Raw genomic sequence first — 13,986 nt, 5'->3', positions numbered from 1 at the left:
TGGGTGCCAGGCCACAGTGGAATCGCCGGAAATTATAAAGACGACAGACGTTTCGCCATATTTAAAATTAAAAACTGACTTTTGAAAAATGAAAAATTCGTACTACTTCCTGCCATCTCCGCTTTTATATGGATAACGCCGTCTTTCTTATTTGTGCTCGGAGAAGAATAATTTCCCGTTAAATATGTACCCACATCATACTTTCTTGCTCGTTAATATCACAAATTAGGTTAACACTGACGAATTAAGGAGATTAGCGTCTTAGCAGTCACACAGCAGGCGACTGCAATAACGACCACGCAGCCATAACCACACATACATATAAACATATCCCCTCATAGTTAGTGCTGGAGAAAATGCTTAAAGCGGTGAAATGTGTTTGTACAAATATACTACTTACACACATACATATATGCATCTACATGTACATACACACATCCATAGTTACATTTGTTTGAATGATATGTACTTCGTGTATACATACATACATACAGTAAGAAACTCATTTGCAGGCTATGCACGCAAAACTTTAGCCAAAACGTCAAAGGAGCAATACGAATATAATACAGAAATGAGAAAATGAGCTGAAAATGGAATAAAGTACATAAAAGTTATAGTTTATGTGTGGCCAGGCTGCTGGTGGATGGAGTGAAATGAAGTGTAGCCGGTCACGCTGGCGAAAGAATGTTTCGCATTCTGCACGGCGTTCTCGTATGCGGTCCGTTGCGGTCAACTAGATTGCATCCGAAGCACGTGCGATATCTCAATAATAAATTACCGCAAGCGGCAACTGTCAAAATTATTGACAATTTATGAATTTTCCTAGCGACATTTAACTTTTTTTTTGGAAAAGCAGTTGATGCGACGTAAAAGTATGCGGCAGAAGCGAAAAATATTAAAAGGATTGATTTAAGTGAAAATGCGTTTGATAACAAGTAAGGTGCAGCACTTAGAGATAGTTAGAGGCAAAGTAATATATGACACTGACAAAGTATTTTTAAAGTGAAGTGGGAAAATACACCATCAAAATCCACTAAATATAGCTTTTGTGCGAAAACTATTTATTATTACAGAGATTCAGATACACTTTTGCGACTATTTTTGAAAGCACTTCCATATTCATCTCCTACTTTTTAGTTATATTGCGCCTATTACATGCGATATTAATGGTCTTCCCGCTGTCACCAATATTCAAACACTAGTCGTAGCCAAGTTTTTATCAAAAGTCTCCTTCTTACACTACACAAACAATAGACATTTCGCTCGACCTCTGTCCCCTGTAATGCTTTATCATTTATTTGTCTATTGTTCTTGCGACTTTCGACTGACTAGCTGAATTGATGGCGCAAATAGCTTGTGACAGCAGACTAAGAAAGGAACAAGCGAAGCGGTTGTGGTTTTATTGCCTTTTATGCCTTATCAACAACAGCTCATCGTATGAATATCTGTATATATAAAACCCTCAAACTCTTTAGCTGACCTTTTGTGGTACTAAACTCACACCGCCCTCACACCCACACGGCAACTATGTGCGCAAACACATATTATTGTCTACTTTGTCTCCTGCTGCGTCGTCAATTTGCTGCGGCGAAAAATTATACGTTTAATCCTTGTACTCATAAATTTTCTACGAGTCATCAATCAACGCCGCACAGTCTCTAAATACTATTGTTTCGCTTGTTTATTTTTATTGTTGCCACGATTTGATGGTCGCCCGCTTAAGTGTTGTTATCGCCGGCCTGCCAGCAAACAAACTTATTCACTTACTTGGCGACACGCACATACATACTTACATATTGACGTCTTTCCCCACTTACATATATACATATGTATATTTATATCGTATTATTTATGCACATAAGTCATTCTGAGCTCTTCGCCAATGCATTGTGAGTCACTTGTTTGTTGCTCTTTCCGTTTAGGTTATGTATACTTGTATGTCCTGTAATCCATGCATAAATAAAATCAATAAAGCGATTTGTCTCATCATTGTCGAATTCATAAGAAATGTGTGCAATATTTCGTATTTTATCGGCAGAGCGCAATGAAACAGTTATGAGTTAGAATATCCACAGTCATGTTAAAATTTTTAATTTTAAAAGTATTAATATACATACTTGTACATCATTATTCTTAATACGGCTATATACATAAATATTGGGTAGTCGAAAAGTTCTTTTCGTTTAATAAAAAAAGGAATACAAAAACGAATTTGTATAAAATTTTGTTGAAATTCACTGATGTTTGTGAAGTCATCGATAGCCTGCTTTAAGCAAGTAATTTCATCTTTCTTAATGAGGATGACATAAGAAAAGTTAAAGAACAGTGTTTAAAAACAAGAGTTGATAATAAGGGTGATTTTTTAAGAGCTTGATAACTTTTTTTTAAAAAAAAACGCATAAAATTTGCAAAATCTCATCGGTTCTTTATTTGAAACGTTAGATTGGTTCATGACATTTACTTTTTGAAGATAATTTCATTTAAATGTTGACCGCGGCTGCGTCTTAGGTGGTCCATTCGGAAAGTCCAATTTTGGGCAACTTTTTCGAGCATTTCGGCCGGAATAGCCCGAATTTCTTCGGAAATGTTGTCTTCCAAAGCTGGAATAGTTGCTGGCTTATTTCTGTAGACTTTAGACTTGACGTAGCCCCACAAAAAATAGTCTAAAGGCGTTAAATCGCATGATCTTGGTGGCCAACTTACGGGTCCATTTCTTGAGATGAATTGTTGTCCGAAGTTTTCCCTCAAAATGGCCATAGAATCGCGAGCTGTGTGGCATGTAGCGCCATCTTGTTGAAACCACATGTCAACCAAGTTCAGTTCTTCCATTTTTGGCATCTTGTTAGCATCGAACGATAACGATCGCCATTCACCGTAACGTTGCGTCCAACAGCATCTTTGAAAAAATACGGTCCAATGATTCCACCAGCGTACAAACCACACCAAACAGTGCATTTTTCGGGATGCATGGGCAGTTCTTGAACGGCTTCTGGTTGCTCTTCACCCCAAATGCGGCAATTTTGCTTATTTACGTAGCCATTCAACCAGAAATGAGCCTCATCACTGAACAAAATTTGTCGGACGTAAAGCGCGAAACACATTTCGAACCGAACACTGATTTTGGTAATAAAATTCAATGATTTGTAAGCGTTGCTCGTTGGTAAGTCTATTCATGATGAAATGTCAAAGCATACTGAGCATCTTTCTCTTTGACACCATGTCTGAAATCCCACGTGATCTGTCAAATACTAATGCATGAAAATCCTAACCTCAAAAAAATCACCCGTTAGAAGATCTCAGCTTCTCTTATGGATCGACCAACATTTTGATCAAACAAGAGCTGAAAGCCATCGCTCAGCCATCAACACACCATATTTGGCTTGCAGTGACTTTTTCAGTTTTCGAAACTGGAAAATCCGTTTTGGAGAGTACGGCATTAGTATACTGAAGCTCTTGAAAATCATTCGCTAAAAGTACAGAAGGTCATCCCAGGCCAGCTTATAAAAGTGTATAGAAAATTGGAATAGAAGTTGGCATGGTTGTACTCTTATTGGCTCGACAGGAGCCTATTTTGAATGCGAAAATAAAGATTTGAATTAAAATACGCTTTCCATTTCGCCGACTATCGAGATGTTTCAGTCTCAGATTTTCAAAAACTGGACGATGGAGAGGATGATTCCAACCTTACCGTCTTCCATACGACCTGCACAACAAGCGTCCGACAAAACTTTAAACTCTATGCATGAACACCTATTGGACAGTTTCCAGTAAGAACCTTTATGATTGCGGCAAGATAAACTTTGCTCAGGGCAAGTAGTTCAGTAGATCTTCCGCGTTCTAGTCTAGGTCAAAAGGATCTCGCAATCCCACAGGAGCTGGTCAGTGACTAAAGAGATTGTGAACATGGTTATATGTGACCATGAAAGTTTGTCAACAAAATTAGATTTGCATGGTTCGAAATCCGTCAATTTACATCACTTATAAAATAATATTACCGTCTACATTACCGTATAACATTAGTTGAGGAGTAACTGGTTACTAAAATATTAAGAGTACTTCTTAAACAAAATTCAAAAACACAAATGTCGCGATCTTTCACTCTCCGTACTTTTAATTTGCTTTTAATTTGCTCCGCACTTGGTCATTTTGCTGTGAGTATATTCACTTAAACTCAAGCTATTTAGTATTCTCCATGTATGCCTTCAGCGTATATCATATTTCGCAGAGCACACTTGTGCGTAAGCGCCTATTTATATACTATTTTGATTTGCACCCACCAACGCACTAATATATGCTAAGAACTTCGTTATTAATTTCTACTCAGCTCTGAGAGCGTGCTGCAAGTTTTCAATAACTTGAGGGTGACCACAACCAAAAAGCCTTTAGGCGAAATTTCAATTTATTACAACCGAAACTGGCAAACAATGAAAAGTGAAAAAGGAAAATAAAAAAAAAATTACAAAATAATAAATAATAAATATGAATATCAGAAAGGAAATAGATAACGAAACTAAATACCATGGTGCTAAAGTACTATGGCGTCAGAAAATGGCGAAGATGCTTACCAAGTGCAGGCAGAAGGGACAGCAAAAGGCTCTTAGAAGCGGAAGAAGAAGAGAATGTGAAAGTTTCTTACTTAAGCGATTTTACAATAAACCACAATAACCGAAGGACGGCGCGGGCTGCCGAGAGGAACGCTTGAAGCCTGACAAAAGGAATGAATGTTACAAACATTGGCATTTAGTGAAGAATATGTACGTACCATGGAGAGCAGTGGCAGCATAGGATAGGAGGGCAGTGAAAGTGGAAGTAAAGTGCCTAAGAAGAATAAGAAGCAAATGCAAAGAAGATGGCCACCAAAGTGGTCAGCTCCAATAGTGTAACATAAATTGCAAATATTGCTGCTGAGGGAATTTCTTGTTACATATACAATAAGAACATCAGAAATATGTTCTATATAATGAGTGGAAGGGCAAGTAATTCGTCAAAGGTCCTTCAGCGTCAAGCAGATAAACTTATGAAGACGATATTACACACATACACACAGCTGCTCATACATATGTATGAATGTACACACTCAAAGAAGAAGAAGAAACGCTGAACGACTTTTACAATTTGCAAGCGCTACCGACTTTGGCAGTAAAGCTCAATGGCAATTTCTGCTGGTCTGCTGGCAGCAGCGCACACTGGAGCGTTAGCAGCGAGTGGTGCGGAGCGATTGAGGTGCAGTTGCGGTTACTTAATCTGCCTCAATGCCAGCAATCACTATGGTGAGCACTACGGAAATGTTCCAGCGAGCAAGTTTACATCTCAGATCCAGTGGCAGTAGCAGTGGCAGAGCCGCCTCATCATTGGGGGCGACCTCAAGCAAATGCAACAAAAACAAAAAATTACAACAAAATAATACCAAGGCAAGCGCAGTTGGTTGGTAGCTACACTGTTGCGTTGAATCACCTCCAGGGGCTCGGACATAATAATCTACAATAACAATATGGGGCAGCAGCATCAACACCCGAACACTTTAGCTGCTCGAACATACTGCACCGGAGGCAGTAAACATTTCTTAATGTTGAGTGGTTTTAAGTTTTTATTTCATTTTTTCATTTTAATGCTTAACAAAATAGTAAATGCAAACTGTTGTTGTTATTGCCTTAAATTGGGGAATTTAAAAATATTTATAAAAAAGTTTAAAATAATGTGCTTATCAATTAAGGCATAAAGTTTAAAAAGTTTTTTTTTCATTAAAATGCAAATCTAATGGAAAATAAATTTTCGAATAAATCTTTTCAAAAATTAGCATTAAAATTTTTTTGATTTTTGAATACTTAACATAAAAAGCTAACCTTATCTTCCTAACCTTACCAGATCTATTAATTACGAGTATAAACCTCTCCTATGGAGAAAGTGTCGAATTCATACCGAAGGCGGACAAAGGAATATATACCAATAAATCTGCCTCAATCCGTCTGAAGGCATTTAAAAAAAATTGTAGACGCCTATATTAGAGACAAGCTTCTATAGGCTCACATAATGAACGCACAACATACATACTATTCTAAGGATAGATTAACGCGGATTACGCTACACTTGCTAGCCTTGAATGTAAAAAGAGCTCTAGACCGTAAGGACTATCCTCTGGTCTTCATTCTTGACAAAAATAGAACGCTCGACAAGGTCTCCAATAACGCAATCATTAACAGTATGGAGGCAGCCACGATAAAGCCTGCCATTATAGTATGGATAAAAGTTCTGCCTGGAAGTAGTTTTAAATAGCAAACTGATGTGGAAACTCAACATGAAGGAGAGAATGAAAGAAGCCAGTGTGACCTATGTATAATATATGAATGTATGAAGATGCTAGGATCTGCTTGGAGTCTAACACCAGGCCTTATACATTGGTATTACACGGCGGTAGTCAAGGCGATCTTACTTTACGGTACTTTGGTGTGTTAAAATGGGTACAGCGGCTCGCTATTCTTTACATAATGGGAGCGCTCAGAACTGCTCCAACCGCTTCACTACAGTTCTGATCAGTTCAGAAAATAACGCCAAAAACGATACATAACGTTCGAACATAATTTTCGAAAGGGTTGACAGACGGATCATGCTTAGAGGGAATGTGATAGGGTTATGAAGGATCGCCAAGATCATATGCAAGAGCTCCGAAGGAAAATATGCATGCATTTTAGTCATCGATCTCGAGAGGACTGCTGGACAGTTGTTGGCCTATTTTCAGATCAAAACCAACTACATATATGACCCAGTTGGAGATAAGTAACGACGATACATGCAGAAAGAACAGAGAAGTCGAAAAGAGAAAGACGCTGCCACACCTGCTATGCCTCTGTCCAGGAAAATGTAGAACTCGTATTAAATACCTAGTGCCTTTATAACTTTTATATATAAAAGGATTTATCCAAATTATGATCGATCAGTCTGTATGACCTGTAACTACCATAGCGGTCGGATCTGAACAATTTGTTTGGAACTTGAGGTCTTGTTTCGGAATCTAAAGCTTAGAAACTCTTCTTTACTGGAGGATGGAGTCATGTGTAGAAGTTCACGCAAGTGAGGAAAGTTCTCTGATTGCCATCTCCTCCACAGGGTTTTGTGTTGGGTTTGGGACCTCGGATGAGGGACCCTTTTTTTTAAACTAAGAGACTAGTTCGCGTATATATGTGTACAGACGGTCAGAGGGGCATGGCCAAGCTGGCTCAACATCACCCTGTTCTTCATCTTCTTCATCAAATAGATGCGACTTGTCTGGCGAACCACAATGAAAACAATGCCGCTTGAGGAGCTCCAAAAGCCGCTCGTGATATGAATTTTCGCAACGCTGAACACTTAAAATTCAACTTGTACTTAAATTTAAGTAATTCAATAAATCATCATTTAATTCTTATTGGCAAGCCTTCACTGTGACCGAGTAAACAAGTTGACCGGCCGCAGAAAGTCGTTTCCTTTTGTGCTTTCACAAAGGTTGGGAGATAAAAAGTGAAAAATATAAACTGTAAATAAATACGTTTACGTCAAAATCTACATACATATCTACGCTGTAAAATGTCCTCGAGCGATGTCACTTTAAATTACCATTGTGTTAACGCTTATTAGCGCTTCAACGACAGCTGCCAAAACTATGGACGCCACCAAAGCGACTCGCACTTTCCAATTCGTAAATTTCCTCATTCGCGCGAACGAAAAAAAGAATTTGATGATGCTGTTCGATTGTGACACAGCTACTCATTTCATGCCCAAAATTATGGCTTTTCTATTCTCTTCTAAAGCGACGGTGTGGTCTTGTTTCGCCTGCACGCCTGCACGCCTCTGCACCCCGCCGGCACAGTGCTGCTTTTGGCAAATTGAATAAATGACACTTCGTGCTAATAAAAAACGTGATTGAAATTCAAGATGCCACACGCATGGCAATCGGTCGCCTGCTCGAGCCGAGTTGCCCGTGCTTGCGGCTGCAACATGCCACATTATATTGACAGGCGACCACAGCCGCCAAACGCTGTTTCGGCGTATTCTACTTTTAGACAACATGCCTTCGGTTTGGTAGACAGCCACCGTTCTTTTTTCGGGCATTGTGCTTTTGCGCTCGTATTCGAAGACAAATAGGTTTATCTAAACTTTTTTCTGACGCATTGTTTCCATCAATTTTCCAGCGTGCGTCATTGTCATTTGTCAATTTTTGGTTGGTTTCCGTTAATTTTCACTTTTTACATGTACTTGTGTTCTGCTCTTTGGTTTGACCTTTTGCTTTGCGCGTGCGATGTCGTTTTGGCGACTGGAAGGGAGCTCGCTGTGCACCCTTTTCACTAAGCTACTGTGTTTTTGGTGCCTAATTAGAATTCACTCCACGTCGCAATCTCTTCTTGCAATGCTTGTATACTACTTGCTTTTTATTTCCTTCGTGGTGATTTTGAGGGGATGTGCTCGTGAAGTTGAAGTTAAGTTGACAGCTAAAATATAATTAATGTTGGCTAGGTCGCCAATAGGCCATACTGTCAAAATTTGACAACGAACAACACGAGTGCCAGGAACATAATTTCTGTACATGTATTTTTACATTAAAAAAAACATGTGTTTTAAAATTTGTTTTACCATAGCATGCTTCTCAGCATATGAACAAATAACGAAGCAGATTTTTTTCGAAAAGTTGTCTCCAAAAAAGTAAGTGAATATTAAATTATATTGAGTTAAATTTAATACAGAACATTGTACATAAAACTTTGGTGTCGCCTCAGAAAATTCTTCTACCATCGCTGTACATAAAGTTGAAGCCATTTGTAAAGCCACTTCCAAGATATGGTAGTTGCTTCAAATAGGGAAGAAGGGAGGCGCATTTGCAGACAAAAAATGAGAAAAGCCGAAATTCGTATGTAAGTACGAAGAGCTTGACAAGCTGGCCGTCAGGGAAAATGCTCGAAAATTCTACGAAGATGCAGCAACTTACAGAAGGTTTCAATTTAAGACCGGAGCATACTCTTGCTTATGACTGAAGCACATTTCATCACACCATGACGGATTTCCAAAGAGAAGGTTGGATTGCCTATAAAACGTTCATAGAAAATGGTTTAGGCAATAATAAAAAACCTAACTAAAACAAATCGCGAAAGGAATGTTAAAAGCATTTCAAGCTTTAGATTGCCTAATTAGTCTGAAACTACATTTTTTTAACTCCTACCTCGACTACTTCCGAGAAATTTAGGAGATGAAAGTGAAGGACGAGGGCAACAATTCATGAAGATACTAGGAAAATGGGACGGAAAGATAGGGATATAAAACGAGACGTTCTATGATAAAATAAAAGTCATTTAGTTATGGGCAATTAAAACATTTATCTTTTTTTCCAGACTTTTGTTAGTATACTCTGAATAGGACATATTAAATCTGCCACTCAGAGGAAACCGTCGGATATACCATAAATCTGTCTGTACGCTGATCTGTCTAATGTATACATATGTAGATACACTTTTTCCTTTGATGACGCCCAATGTCAGGTTCCTTAATTGGGAAGGTGCCGCTATTAGAACATCAGTATAGGCGTATTTAATGTTTTTTGAAAGTTAATTTCACTTTTTGTCCTTAATTAAGTTTAGGAAATCCTCCTCCCAATTGTAATCTTTGAAATCTAAAAATCCACCGCAATCCTTACCGATAAGCTTTAGAGCTTTTCAGTTGTCGTTGTAAAATGGCGCCGTGTCACCCCGAGCAACGCCATTATCTCTTTAGTTAAACACCTCGTGTATACCCAAAAAACACGAAGCGAAAACAATTTGAGTGCCTTTGCCTGTGCATGTGTGTGTGTGTGTGAGTGTTTATTGTTTAGTCGACATTTAAGCGCGTTCGGCTAATTTCGCGCATTTGCAGCAAACCGCAGCTAAATTCGCCAACAGCACACACCTCGCACTGACCCCGACCAATTGTAATGGCGCAAATGGGTTGTAAGTTGAGTGCGACGCTGGGAGCTGCCGCGCCCAATCGCTAACTGATAGACTCGCCTGCCTAACAACTATGCAATTTTTCTATTAAAAAATTTCGCCCCCCCTCTTTTACCACCCCGCATGTTGCATGCTTGCAACAGTGACACCGATGCCACAACATAGTACACCGCACATACTGAGCATGTGCAGCAGGCGTGTAATGCAGGCGTGGAGTGCGTGTTGCATGTTGCAGCAACAGCCAACATATGTGCTATTCTAATGTTTTCCAACTGTTGTTGCTTATGCTGCTGTTGTTGTCATTGTTTTGGTTTTGGTCAATATTGCCGCTGAAGCCGAAGCTGATATTGCCACTGCTGCAGTAGCTGTAAATATCCGTATTGTTGTGCTTGCCTTTAAAATTGCTTTTTGTGCATTTTGTAGTTAGTATTATTGTTGTTTCTATTGCAACTTGTCCAGCGAAATTGTTAACACGCATGTTTGTTGTTGCCGACATTTTTTCGGCGGTCACACTCCACCGATTCCAAACTGCGTGCGTAACACCAATAACAACAAAAATATCGGCGATATCTGGCAACATATTACGTTGAGCAGCAACCACGGTGCTATTGCCAAATGACAACAGCAACACATTAGCGGGTGAACACGATGGCGACAAGCGATTTGCGGTGTACCACACGCATTCAAAACAAGCTCACCGATAAGCGCAGTATCGAATAAGAAATATATGCGTGTGCGTATGATTTGAAAAGGAAAGCGTGTAAATTTAATTTAGGTATGTGGCAAATCTTGCATTTATATCCTGAACAAGCTATAAGGGAAGCAAACGTTAGAGACCCTTTAAAATATATGTATGCATAAAGGATCAGGCTGATGAGCTTAGCCGATTAGCCATTTCCGTCTGTTTGTATATACGAGATTTAGTTCTCAGTTTTTGAGATATCGAACCGAAATCTTGCATCTATCATTTTCTTAACAAGAAGCTACTCATTTGTCGGGAGTTTCTACGGAAGATTTATGACCCTTTGCGCATTGGCAACGGCGAACACCGCAGTCGATTGAACAAGATATATGACGTCATTGACATAGTTCAGCGAATTAAGAGACAGCGGCTTCGCTGGCTAGGTCATGTCGTCCGAATGGATGGAAACACTCCAGCTTGGAGAGTATTCGACGCAGTACCCACCGGGGGAATCAGAGGAAGAGGAAAACCTCCACTCCATTGAAAAGACCAGGTGGATAAGGACCTGGCTATGATACACTTGGAATCTCCAATTGGCGCCAAACAGGAATAGGCAGAACGACTGATTCGCTGTTGTAAACTCAGGTATAACCTTGTGGGCGGTGTCGATGCCAATAAAGAAGAAGCTTTTTCGGATTGGATCACTATAGCAAAGACATGGAAACAATTTTCATTTGACAAGGCATCTTCATGAAATTGGCGAGGGGTTATTACGTAAGGCAATAATGTGATCTCTGAAGAAATTGCTCAGATCGAGTCAGTGTAGCATATAACTGTCATACAAATTGACTGATTAGAGTTCTTGTAAGAAACTTTTTGTATTTGTGAAAGATATTACTGCTTCGTTGAAACCAAAGTTAATGCTCTTTTTTTTGTTTTTTTCCAACAACAGTTAATACCATTATTTCCGAATTTTTAGATATTTTTCCAACGTGTTATTGAACTTGCGTTGTAAAACATAGTTTGACTAGTCATGCATTCGGTAGCCCCTACAATCTATCCATCGCATTATAAAAAGTCTTGGTTAAATTTGAACTTAAGCAGCTCTGCTTCTTCGAAACCCTTAAATTAAATATATTTATATTAAAGAAATCCTTAAATAACATATAATATTTAATTTTTTTCATTAAAAATATCGATAAAAGTCAGAGCTCCCCAGACAGTTTGTCACCTATTAGTTCCACTCAATTCTCCTTAAAATTGCTTAGAGTTATGATACAGACGACAAGTAACTTATTGCACCACAATTGACTTATCTGCACAATTTAGGGTAGGAAATGATATTTACCACAGAGCAGCTGTGATTGACAAACTTGTTTTGAAGTGGCCCGAGGGGCTGCATTTCGCAACAACTTTGCATCGGCACACACGGGTGACATAAAATACACATTGTCCACAGCAATCTAGATGGTGTGGAAGGCAGCAAGCGGCTAGCAGCAGCCACATGCTCCCAGGCCAGCACACTCGCATGCACACAATTGGCGCCAGCTGCTGCACTACAAATTCCCACTGAAATTTTGAATCTCTTTTACAAAGTCAACAAAATGCAAATTCGTTTATGCATCAATGCAATGCCAACAAGCAAAATACAACACAGATGCAAAAGGAATACCAAGACAAACCACATATGCGTGTCCACGTTAGCTACTCAAAACGCAAATACATATCGTCAGCCACCTACAAGCCCTCACAGCCATACACAACGTACTTGTGTTGCACCCAGTCGGTCAAGTGACGCTGCTTGGCTGCAGCTTGACTTTGCGGCAACAAGGAGCAAGAGGCTAGTGGGAGGGCAAACATTTTCGCCTCCGATGTCGAACAGTCAACATTTGACACAGCAACAACGAATCCTTCGCAATAGAAAGATACTGCTAACACAGGTGACAAGCTGGGCAAAGGCATAGGGGCTAACAACGGCAACACAGCATTGACAACAAAGATGGGTACACAATTGGTGGCAGGCAACTGTTGTAGAGGCGACGGGCGTGTGACGTGTGTGCTTTCAACACATTCGTGTTGCATTTATCTTTTGACCGCAGTGAAATTTGTGCGCAACAGCAATCTTTCATCGCCGCTGATGCATTCGTCATAGCTGCCACTGATGTGTTGTTGACAAGCGGTGGTCAAAAGAGTACGTTCACAGGTGAAGAACGTCATTATTAATCATTCTGCAAAGTTTGGCTTGCCTTCACGTGAAACAGCAAAAGCCACACTTAGGAATTGTTCGTGTGATTCGAGGAAAAGCATTGATTCAAGGGCCTATATTATCCGACAAACAGTTTCGGAGGCTTGGACTTAATTTCTCAAGGGAAATTAATTCGTCTTCGGTGAAAGTTACACAAAGCATTATAATATCATAACAATAGCGAAATTGTTTTGTGCGATATTTGCCATAAAAATCAAGAAATAAAAACCGAAAACCATCCGCTGGATCTCCAGAGCCACATGTTGCCATCAATTCGCCAACATGAAGTCTCACTCTCTTCGAAAACCCAAAAGACCCAGCGCATCAAAACACTGACTTAAAACCTGTTTTGTGTTTGTGGCTTATTTAACCTCCCGCCGGCCGCATTAAACGTTATTTTTTGGCTCGCCGTATATATTGTTTTTGTTTTCGTTTTAAGGAATTCAAATTTTCTTTTTACTTTCCGCATTTTAGTACAACACGAGTTTGCACTCGCAAATAACCTACAAACCGAAACACATATGCACAAATGCACATAAATATTTATAGAATGTAAAAGATATTTAAGTGCATCCGCCCGCACCCAGCAGCAGTGAAGCCGCAAATAACCTGCTGGGGTGTGTGGCAAGTGCAGCAGAGAATTACGGAGCAATCAACGGCAACTACAAAGAAGAGCAGAGTTTAGTTTATCATAACCGGCGCCAGCATTTAGTTTTAAACAAAAATCTGTTATTTTTCAGCATAAAAAATAAAACAAGAGAGAAATACGAGCTGCTCATTAAGCTGAACAAATTTCAAAATCTTAACAGCAGAATTTCATACTCATTGAAGTCGATTCTCCAGCTTGTAAATTTTTCAAGAATTCGCTATTACTGTTATAACTCCAATCGGCTTTAAAAGTTTTTTTTCAGAAAAAAATCTTGAAAATTCGCTTATAACCCCTAAAAATGGACATTGTTATTTGATTTATATTACGATGACAATGTGAGAATTTCCTATTTAAATTGGAATTCTTTTCGATATCTCCTCAATATAAGGATAAAATTTAGATATTAAAAATAAATAAAGTGTATTTGTAACATACGAAGGTAAGTTTACAGCAAATTTTACCCAAA

The 13,986-nt window shown here is 39.2% G+C and overlaps 1 protein-coding gene across 2 annotated transcripts in view; it reads right to left on the bottom strand.

Moving 5' to 3' along the window:
- LOC105232258 (uncharacterized) overlaps nucleotides 1-13,986 on the bottom strand; it is a 233,503-nt gene that overhangs the window by 175,534 nt on the left and 43,983 nt on the right. The window lies entirely within an intron of this gene.

This window comes from Bactrocera dorsalis, chromosome 1, assembly GCF_023373825.1.
Source record: "Bactrocera dorsalis isolate Fly_Bdor chromosome 1, ASM2337382v1, whole genome shotgun sequence".
NCBI lineage: Eukaryota > Metazoa > Arthropoda > Insecta > Diptera > Tephritidae > Bactrocera > Bactrocera dorsalis.
This window is presented reverse-complemented; position numbering and strand designations above follow the sequence as displayed.